The sequence below is a fragment of the Impatiens glandulifera genome, chromosome 7 (genome assembly GCF_907164915.1).
Source record: "Impatiens glandulifera chromosome 7, dImpGla2.1, whole genome shotgun sequence".
In the NCBI taxonomy this organism is placed as follows: Eukaryota; Viridiplantae; Streptophyta; class Magnoliopsida; order Ericales; family Balsaminaceae; genus Impatiens; species Impatiens glandulifera.
In genome coordinates this window covers 37,958,892-37,970,817 of record NC_061868.1, presented here as the reverse complement: position 1 = coordinate 37,970,817, position 11,926 = coordinate 37,958,892, and the positions used below count along the sequence as shown (strand labels likewise).

The 11,926-nt window shown below is 31.3% G+C and overlaps 1 long non-coding RNA gene across 1 annotated transcript; it reads left to right on the top strand.

The window, feature by feature from the left end:
* The first annotated feature begins 7,465 nt into the window (after positions 1–7,465).
* Positions 7,466–11,190, top strand: LOC124910820. The gene is made up of 10 exons (XR_007096460.1): positions 7,466–7,593; positions 7,699–7,781; positions 8,582–8,682; positions 8,829–8,947; positions 9,269–9,309; positions 10,132–10,222; positions 10,343–10,436; positions 10,654–10,726; positions 11,000–11,070; positions 11,165–11,190. It is a non-coding gene; the product is annotated as an uncharacterized LOC124910820 (long non-coding RNA).
* The last annotated feature ends 736 nt before the right edge of the window (positions 11,191–11,926 follow it).

Genomic DNA, 11,926 nt, shown 5'->3' with positions numbered 1-11,926 from the left:
TACATAATGTTAACATAATTTCTAACTAATCTATCATTATCCAACCAAAATTCAATTTAATCAAATATTATAACCAAAATTACACATAAACAAACAATAATAAAACCTAACATAAATTTAACTTCAATATAACATACATATATTCTAACATTATTTCATTCATACACATTTCAAAACCTATTTAAATTATAATTCAACATTATTTCATTCATACACATTTCAAACCTAATCTAACATAATCTAACATAAATCAAACATAATACCTAATCTAACATACGTCAAATCAAACATAAATCTCGACTTAAATCTAACATGAAAATCTAACATAAATCTAACATGAAACTAACCTAATCATATAATAAACCAACAAGAACTAACCTTGCACAAACAGAGCGACGAACAAGATCAGTGGATGTAGATCGACGGGCGGGCAGCGGGCGGCTGAAATTCCCAATCCAAACCTAATAACAATAACCAACATTAATTTAACCAAATTTTCATGAATCAAATCAAAATAACCTAATGTATAACATATCATTACTTAATCTAACCAACATTCAAACCAACAAACAATCAAACCAATCAAACCAACAAACAATCAAACCAAATCACAACCAAACCAAAACCTAAATCAAACATCAATTAAACCTAAATCAAAACTCAAATATTTAACCCAAATCAAAGACCAACCAAAATCAAACAAATAACACAATCCAAAACAATTTGTAAACTTTTTTAACAAAAATATAAACCTAATCTAACAATAATCCAACATAATCTAAGCAAAAACAAGATCCAACAACCAATTTGAAAAACCTAATCCAAATCCCAATCCAAAACCAAATCTAAAAATCCAATTCAAACAAATTTAATCCAAATCATACAAATTTCTAAAATCAAATCCAATTCAATTCTAAATCAAATATCTAACATAATTTCAATTAAATTGCAAAAACTCAAATCAAATCTGACCTAATCTAAAATCTAATAGATTCAATCCTAAAATCTAACTAATCTAACCTAAAATCCAATCTAACCTAAATTCAAACTAATATATATATAACTTCAATAACTAACCTTCTAATAGCGGAAGTCTCCGGCGGCGGTCTTCAAACTTCGGCGGAAAGCGGCGGTCTTCGAACAGCGCCAGCGGCGATCTTCGAACAGCGGCAGCGGCGGTCTTCAATCCGTCTTCAAGCCGCGGGATCCTCGTCGTCTTCGGCTGGATAGTGGGCGGCGCGGAAGAACGGTCTTCAATCGGCGCGGAATAGGACGGCGCGGGAGTGACGGCGCGGAGGAAGAAGCGGCCGGAGAGATGAGAGCGGGGAGAGAGAAGAGGAAACGGGGAAGAAAAGAAGGGTTTTTTTTATTTAAAACGTGATTACCGAGAGTTATACCAAATCCTCTCGGTTTTTATTCAATTGAATTCCGAGAGTTAATTGAAAACTCTCGGTTTTTGATTGTTTGAATTCCGAGAGTTTATACTAAACCTCTCGGTTTTATTTTTTTTTTGGTTTTTTACAATTAATTTTAAATGCCCAAAACCGAGAGTTGTATATTAAACTCTCGGTTTTTTTTATATTTTTTACAATAAAATTTAATTGCCCAAAACCGAAGGGTTTATATAAAACCCTCGGTTTTTATATTTTTATAATTTATAAAAACCGAGAGGCTTTGGTAAATCTGTCGTTTTTAATGCATATTTCCGAAAGTTATATATTTAACTTTCGGTTTTACAACATCACAAATTATTAAATTATTTGGTTTCTCACTTTCTAATAACGTTGAACAATATTAATTTAACACATTTGATATCCTTAAAACATTTCCCAATTCATATGATCAAACATTACACAAATACATAGGATAATCAAACATAAACATTCATATACACTTCTATATATAATCAAACACATTCATAAACATTTTAACATTAAAGACAATCTAAATTTTTAAAATAAAAACACACACTTTATTATATTACTTAGGAGTCTAGATTGGAAGGTAGAAAACCAAAGATTTTAACAATTTTTCAAGTGCTAATTCCGAAAGTTATATAATTAACTTTCGGAAATATCCATCAAAACCGAAGGGTTTATATAAAACCCTCGTTCTTGAGAAATGTCAAACCCGAAAGTTTATATAAATAACTTTCGGAATTAGCACTTGAAAAATTGTTAAATTCTTTGGTTTTCTACCATCTAATGACCTTTTACAACATTATTTTAACACATTTGATGTCTTTAAAATATTGCACAATCCATATGATCAAACATTGCATACATTCATAAGATAATCAAACATGAACATTCATATAGACTTCTCTATAATAATCAAACACAATCATAAATATTTGAACATGAAACACAATATTGATTTTTAAAATACAACACAAAATTGATTATATTAGTTAGAAGTTAAGATTAGTGGGTTAAAAACAAAATAATTTAACAAACTAGGTAGTGTTAAAACCGAAAGTTATACAATTAACTTTCGGTTTTCATGTGTATTTGTGAAGGTTTTAAATACACCTCTCGGTCTTGACCTTGATCAGAATGTTTTTTGGGAATTGTTAAAAACCGAAGGTTTATGTGAAAACCCTCGGTTTTTCCCTTCCCCATACTTAGAAAAAAATCCGATTTTTTTAATGAGGGGTCAAAACCGAAGGTTTATCTGAAAACCCTCGGTTTTTACCCTTCCCCATACTTAGAAAAAAATCCGATTTTTTTAATGTATGGTGAAAACCGAAGGTTTATTTGAAAACCTTCGGTTTTTACCCTTCCCCATACTTAGAAAAAAATCAGATTTTTTTAATGTATGGTGAAAACCGAAGGTTTATCTGAAAACCTTCGGTTTTTACCCTTCCCCATACTTAGAAAAAAATCTTATTTTTTTAATGTAAGGTCAAAACCGAAGGTTTATTTGAAAACCTTCGGTTTTTACCTCAATATTTTAAAAAAAAATTGGTCAAAACCGAAGGTTTTCAAATAAACCCTCGGTTTTGGCGATGCGGTTTTTTTTTTAAAAAAAGGTGACAAGTCAACAAAAACATAATTATTTAAAACATATTAAACCAAACCAAACAAACATAATAACAATAATTCATAAATATTAAAACATAACGCATAAAATTAAATATTAATTGTCATAAACCCATAATAAATCCATAATAAATCTACAAATTAGTTATTAGATGGGGTGGAAGGAGGGGGTGGTTGATTCAGTCGACTCCTCAACAAGACAAGTTCCTGTTCGAGATTCTCTAATCTCTGAGACATTTCGGCCCGGTCCGCTTTGATTTCACTGAGCAAACGACCTCTTTCGGCATCCCTTAATCGGATTTGTTCCATTTCCAGCGTCATCTTTCTGACCTCTTCCTCACGTGCCGCAATTTCTGATTGTGTTATCAGATTCTGGTAACACGGATGCAGTTTCTCCGGTGTTTGCCGAAGTCTCTTCCATGTCGAATCACCCATATCCTAAATGCATTTCAGATATATGTATATATATATTAATCAAACAAAATAACGTAAACTAACATAAATCTAGATCTATAATATATATATAAACTTAAGAAATCTAAATCTTACAATAAACAAAACAAAAAAAAGAACCCGCGGCTTGGAGGAGAAGAACCCGCGGCTTGGAGGAGGCAGGCGGCGGCGGCGGAAGAGAGAGAAAGGAGAGATGAGCGGAATGAAAAAGAGAAGGGCTAGGGTTTGTTTTTATAGAGGTTGAGGCCGAAGGTTTTCATAAAACCCTCGGTTTTGATATTAGTCAAAACCGAGGGTTCATTGAATAACCTTCGGAAAAAACATTTTACAAATTTAGAATTTTTTTTTATTGAGCAAAACCGAAGGTTCTTTGTAAAACATTCGGAAATGAAATTTTCAAAAAAGGCAAAACCGAAGGTTCTTTGAATAACCTTCGTAATTAAAAAACCAAGGGATTTCAAAACCGAAGGTTTTTACAAAAACCTTCGCAATTAACCCACATCCAACACTTAGAATTTTTTTGGGTTTTTTGGGAAGGTAAAAACCGAAAGTTCTTTGTAGAACTTTCGGTAATAATAAATAAACCCGAAGGTTTTACACCCCTCTCGGAATCTATTTTTAATAGCGAAAGATTTGTTCCTCTCGGGAGTATTTAGGAGAGGTTTACAAAACCTTCGGGAAAAACCGTCGGTAAAGACCCTTTTTTTACCAGTGTCATAGGAACCATACGAAGCTTCTCATGCCCTTAAATCAAAGGATCAATGCCTCAAACGAAATCATCAAACCTGTAGTTTGATGTTCTTGAGGACTAAGAAACCTAGCCCAGATCTAACCTAGGATCTAGAAGTCGAATAATTATTTTGAAAACTGAATTCGAAATAATTAAATATCGAACTATTTTTAAATAAAACTAAAATGCACAAATAAATAAACAAGTTAATAAATAGACAAAATATGACAAATATATTTATTATTAATGTTATTGTATTTGTTTAATAGGAATCGAGAATTGAAGAAAAAAATGTTGATTGAAGGTGACCTAAAACCGTAGTGCACTACTGTCGCGCCGTAGACGGCTAAGCGATAGGACCATCAATAGAGCCCAACGACAAGACCAAAGGACCAGTGAACACGCGTAAGGCTTAGGCAATGTAGACAATTACCGAATCCAGGTTCGGAGGCCGACATTGAGGTAAGGCAACCTATACAATTGCATAGGTCCCACCTTTATAGGGTCCTCATTTTTTAATATTTTATAATATTATTAATTATGTATCATATTATTAGTCTTATTTTCTTTTTTTTCTCCTTTCATATTAAAAATATATATATATATATATAAACTTTTTTTTATCTCCTTTTTATTTCCGTATTATAATATATTAACCATTTATATATCATTTTATATTATTAAATTTAAAAAAAAAATAATTTACTATTTTAAGGGACACAAAATTTAAATTTGTATTGACCCTCAATTTTTTGGGCCTACCCTGGACCAGCTCAAGTAGGATGCGGAACACCCAACACAGATGGACGTGAATCACCGTGGAAACAAGTCTTCTTCTCTTGGGGTCTTTCGCCTTCTCAGACCAGCCAACGAATGGAAAGGTCACGAACAACAGGAAATTATTTTATTTTTTTTTGAAAATTCTATGGTCCAATTGGCTGCACCAAATCTACCATGGAAAGAAGTCACGTGAACTCAAGAATGTGGGGAATTTATTAGTATTGACTAGGAGCTTAATACACCACCACAAAAAGTCATTTTTTACTCTAAAGAACCCGCAGTCAAAATACCAAAAAATTCAAAATACTAACTTTTGATTGGCTTGTCCATTTTACAAATGGTAAGATGTCAAAAAAAACTAGGACAGACAATTTTAGACACGATACGAAACACGAACTAGACCGAACACGAAAAAATAAGGTTATGGACTTGTGATCATGTATTTTTTTTGTTCAGATTAAAATCAGGTCGACCTGTTTAACCTGATTAATAAACAGGTCAAAATGGGGTCGACCTGACATGACCCAATGTAGACCCGATAACCCGTTTACAAGTTTCTTTTGTTGAGTTTTATGTTATTCTTTCTTATTCACTCACTAATTTTCTTTTATAATTTTTTTTTATAAACGAATTTGTGATTTATTTTTATTTTTAGTTTGTATAGATGTCATTTTAATTTGAAAATAGAGATATGAATTATTACACCGAGTTTGGTTCGAGTTGAGTTAGGTAAATCGGGTCAAATGAGTCAGGTTCAGGTCTATCACAAATAAACAGGTCAGGTTTAAGTTAGAGATTTTGACTCGAATTACTAAACATGTCAGGTTTATGTTAGAATTGTTCAACCGGTTAACCTGCCATCCCGAATCCGCCAACCTGAAATTTACCTAAATTGCTACCCTACATAAAACCACGTAAATGCAAGGATCTCCTTGGAGCTAGCTAAGTGTTCAATCGACAAACATGAATTCAATTTGGATCCAAGATTTTTGGCAGCCAAGAAGGAAATTTTCAAACTCTTTATGAGGATAAGGCAATACACCCCTACCATTATAAATACATTTCTAAAGCCATGGGCAAGAGACACCAAAATCTAGAGAACTTGAATTCACTAAGAGCAAAATCCACTATTTTTGTGTTCTTCAAGTTATTTTATTATTTTTTTTGTGAGATTGTTGAGTGATAGTTAGACATTCCAAAAACTTCCCACCACTTATAAAAAAAGTGTTTGGAGTTCACTGGAAGCTTCCATCCTACCCGTAACTTCATTTATGCAAACAACTTCATTTCTTATAAACTTGAATTTGTGTTTGTTCATTTCACTATCTCCTTCTTTAATTTCTTGATTGCTCTGTTCGGCCCGAGGTTGAAAATGACCAAGGCGACTGAGGTCCACCTATCCCGCAACTAAGAAAATTTGCCTATGTTCTATTTTTCGATAGAGCTCTCGACCGAGACTTTGCAAAGACACTTGACCGAGGATTTCAGCCACACCACCGAAGGAACTCCTTGCTCGAGTGAGAAAGTATGTTGCTTCCCCCGCGAGCAAGAGGCCAATCCCCTGGCATGGTTTTTGACCGAGGACAACTCCCGCCTATGACCGAGGCCTGTTCCCGCACCCGGATCTGTCTAACTTGAGACCCGATCCACCTGCCTAAGCTCTGTTTATTTTTCAAATTTATTTTATTATTTTCACATTTTTATGCCATGTTTGATTTTTTTTAAAATTTCCAAAAAATAAAAAACTATTAAAAATAATATTTTCAACAAAAGCCCGTCAGACTCTTTTTCAACATTACATTATTTTGGTCGTATCTACAACTTAACTTTTAAAACTCTAAAAAATATGAAATTGATTTATTTATCCTCTCAAAATTAATTTGTGATTAAAAAAATTATTTTCATTTTTTTTTAGTTTCAAATTATCCTTCATTTCAATGCATTTATTTTACTTCCTTTTGAATTTATTTTTTGATTTAGACTAGATCACACTACAACAAAAAGCATTTCTAGCGACCTTTATATGCCAACGCATATTAAGCGTGGGTAAAAATAAAATAAAAATATACCTTTGCCAACCTTTATACCTATATAACCACCTTTTTTTTTTTTTTATATATAAACTTGGTTAAAACCTTATAATTTAATTATTCTAAATTTTAATATATTTTGTGTATTAATTTTAAACTTTATAAATTTTATATTTTATTATTTTAAAATAAAATTTGACTTAAAATTTTATTTATATTAAAATTTAATTCATAATTTTTAAAAAATTTATAACATTATTAAATTTTTTTATTAACATTTGTCTTTTATTTAATTATTATTTGAATTTAATTAAATTAAAAATAATATAAACAAAAAATAAATAAATTAAATATTATATTATATTTAAGAATAAAAAATTAACTTATATATTTTAAAATTAGGAATCAGAATTTTAAACATTTAGAAATGTCCAATAGCGGAGTCGAGAAGAAGCCTAATTTTCTTTCTACACAGACCAGACCGATTCTTTCTCTAATCAGTCAGACTATCATCCTCGACTTGATCTCCGACCATTAGGGCTAAACATTCGCGCACGAGGTTAGTTACATTATTCTCCCACCATTAGGGCTTGCCTTGATCTCGTGTCGTGGAAGGCTTTTGAGTGATAAATGGTTATACTTATATGTTTTAATGATGCATTAGGGTTTATATGCGACTTATTTAGGGGTTAAATCTTCACAGAGTCGCAACCTTCTTCTCCACAGTCAGTTCGTCGCGCGCACGAGGTTAGTTTTACGCCTCCTGCCATGCGCTCCCTCGCTCTCTATATACATTTCTCTTTTCTCTTCGCACGAGGTTATTTTAACTATAATTTGATTGTTATAGTTAAAAATCTTTCAACAGTCGTTCTGGGTCTGTGGATCTTAGTGGCATCTTATTATAGCTAGTAGCTGATCTAACTATGTGAGATTTTTGTATAGAAGTTGCTAAAATGGATTCAAGTAGTCATAAACTTAAAATGAGTTGCATATGACTGTTGTTTTATCAATTATGTCTACTATTCAGATCTCCTTATGCTTCTTAGGATAAAGATTTTCCATATTAAAACCTTAATTGTCTATTTAAAACCCCTGGAGTTGATTGATCTATATGACAGTTTGCATGGAGTATCTTGAAATAAGATTTCAATCAAATATTTACTGGTACATTTATGAGTCAATCAATTTTTGTTTAAGCACTAGTCACGTCTTGCCTTCTTTTTTGGATGTGAACATTAACTTACTTTTCTTGCTTGAGGAATGAGTAAATCAGGTTAAGGAACCATAGCAATAGTTCTCTGTAGGCATGAATGTGAAGTTATACTAAATTGATAGTAGTGCCTTTTAGAGAATCCCTATTCATGAAAGGAGATGTTGTATGTATCTGTCACAAGGGACTAAAGTTGCTGGAATGCTAGTTATGGATTTTATCAGTTCCCGAAGTAACTATTCCCATATATCCATTGTATAAACTTGTATTTCTCAAATCCGTTTTTTAATTTAACATCAAATAACCGCTGATCATGTCTCTTGTAATCTCAATTCAGATATATGAAATTGGTGGAGGATCTGGAACATGTGCAAAGGGGATAATGGATTACATAATGTTGAATGCACCAAGCCGAGTGTACACTAGCATGACATACACGTACAAATCCTGTTTCACATACAGATACTGAAATTTTGATCTATTTTGGAACTAGTTTGAATATGCAAAGATATGATTTTGCTTTTGAATTAACTATACAAATATAGTGTCCATGGGGAGGTAACAAATGTTTGTGGTTTCTGTAGTTCTGTGGAAATCAACCCTTCACTTGCAAAAAGACAAATGGAAACAATTGGAGAAAATCGAAGTCATTCATCAAGATTTAAAATAGAGTGTTGAGATGCTGTTGACCGAGATGGATAGGGTATTGTTCTGATTATTATATCTTTTTTCCTTTTCTCTTATTTTGCTACAATTTCTACGGGCATATCAAACAAATACTTGATATCTTCAGCTACTACAAGTTTATATGTTTATATAGTATCTTGTCTTGGCATTCCTATTGGATAGATACATGTAAAGATACAAGGTCTCTGATTCAATTCTCTTAGGTTTGGTTCAAGTTGCTAATTATTCCTATTTACATAAAGAGTCTGGTGGACAATATTCTCTTACTTATTTTCATAATAGGAGTTACATTCTTGAGTTTGATTATTCATCTTTAGTAGTTTTGTTGTTCCAACAGGGGATTTAAAGAAACAACCATGCTGGGTTATAATGATGGAGGTACTTTCTGTGATACACAAATCCATCTTGTTAAAAATAGGTCAATAAAGTAAATCAACTTCAATATGTGTAAACTAATGGTTTTCCCTAGGATATTGGAAGATGCCCAGGGAATTATTTTAGTGTGGTCTGTAAGTCATGTGGAGAGTTGGGTAAAGGCACTTGTTGTATCTGATTTCTAGAATAGAGAGAATAAGTTCTCAAACATTAAGATGGTAGGAACTCCTAATCTCGATGTTTGGAATTTCAGACAATGAATGCTCTTAATGTTTATCCATTTCAAATTATTGTAGCATTTGTATCTAAAAATCTAGTAAGAAATGATATCTAAAGGTTAGGGTTGTTGACCTGTTGGTGTCCCAATTTTGTCACAGATTGGACGCATAAGAAAATAAACTGTGAAATATGTTATTCCATGTATTTTGTTTCATCTTATTAAGAGATGGTAACGAGGAAAATCTAGTAGTCTCATCCAGGAAAAAAATCTGGTCTCTAAAAAAGAATAAAAACCAGTGTGGATAAATATAAGTTTGAGAAGTTATAGAAGAGGAAATCCTCTTATGCAAGTGTTGTTTGTACAGTTTTCACCTATAAACTCTTAACCAGTTTGTATATATTGGACAATACCATTATTATAGATTTAGTCTATCTTCATAACCTATCCATAATATAAACCATCATGTTGTCCTAATAAGGATAATTCTTTAATAAATAGGTGTGTCAACTACAATCCATTTTTGGAAAAGTAAAAAAATTTTTGGATCTAAATGAAAGTGAAGCTTATCTTGATTACAACTAACCATTTAAATCAATTGTTCCTAGGTACTTGATAAAATCTTCCCCATGATTTGGTTTGTTCAGAAAACCAGGTTTCACCATGGATGGATGTGTGTGTGGAAAGGAAGCATGATAGGTAAATAACAGGATGCATTACATATTCATTTGAAGCAAAAAAAGAGTGATCTGACGTATGGAAGAAACATTCTTATTCAGTTTCTTCATTATCTTTTCATTCACTCTCGTACCCTTCCAGATAAGAAACTTGGTTGAGACCTAGAGCCAAAGTTGGTTTATATCAGCAACTGGCTGGTTTGTACTCCATTATCCCTGAATAAGAATTACTTAAGGTATTTTTCTATCTTTTTTTGTCTTTTTTGTTTTAATTATTGCAATATTTATCATTGGATGCTCGAATCTTGTGATTCTTTTTTTTATCTTCTTGTATTATATCTTTCTTCTTATATAGTTGATCGGCTTATATGACAGTTTTATACTTTTTTGTTTGAATTATATAACTATAAAAAGAAAATTAATCATTTGTATTTGGGTTTTTTCTTATGATAGTATTGATGGCTGACTGAAGTATTCATCCTCGAGTTGTCATCTTCCACTTTATGCGAAAATTAATTTACTTAAGGTATTTTTCTACATTTTTTATGTCTTTTTGTTTTGATTATTGCAATATTTATCATTGGTAGTACATTGTTAGAACTCTAAATATAATATTAGATGTGCGAATCTTGTGATTGTTTATCTTATATTAGATATTTCTTCTTATATGATTGATCTGCTTATTAGGAAATTTTATACTTTTTTGTTTGAGTTATAGGAATATAAAATGAAAATTAATCATTTCTATTTGTTTTTTTTTTCTTTTGATGGTATTGATGGTATTGATGGCTGATTGAAGTATTCATACTCGAGTTGTCAACTGTAAGAGTTGTCAACTGTATGAAGAAGAAATGTGGACACATCAATCAGGTTTTTTTTTTCAAAATTTGTCTATATTTAATTCACATCAATATACATTTTTTATTTTTAATCTTTAAAAGAATATTCTTTTAAATAATTGCAGGGGAGGTTCAAGAAGAAGATTAAGAAGATGAAAATCATCTATTTTCAGTTTTTTATTTTAATTTTGTTGTTCAAAATTATTTAGTTTGAGATCTTTTGAATTTTTTGATTATGATAAAATTTTGTTGAGTGAATTTGTTTTAATTTTGTTATAATTAAACATATCATAAGAATAATTTTTTTTAATAATTATTTAATTTATAAAAAAAATATTCTAAAAAAATTGTCAAAAAAGAATCAATATTATAATAGAAAGGGTTAAAAATTGAATAGACTTTTAGCAACGCTTAAATAAAGGTTACCGACGCTTAATTAAGCGTCGTTATAACTTGCGCCCACCCTGCTTCTGGCGACGCAAGAATAAGTGTCGGTGATATTTTTGGCGACGCTTTTAAGGGTTGGCAGAAGTCTATTTAAGCGTCGCCAAAAGTCATTTTTGCTGTAGTGTCATAAGCTAAACCTGGGTTTGACACATAATGAATAAAAATGTAAAAGTATTTTTTAAAATCGCCAAAATATTTGTAGTAGAAACCGTCTGTTTTGAGACGAACACGTGAGACGTCATAACGTTAATACTTTTTTTTATTTGTAACTAAGTACCGAACCCTTTAAGAAGTTTCTTTTCTAAAAGCATTATGTTTACGTGTTAATATTTATATTCCTAATTCTGTGGGAAAAAAATAGATAATGACTCTTAAAGTCAAAACAAAACTTTGTTAAAAGCCTCTATTGATAATTTTTTCTTCTAAAATTATCGAATTAT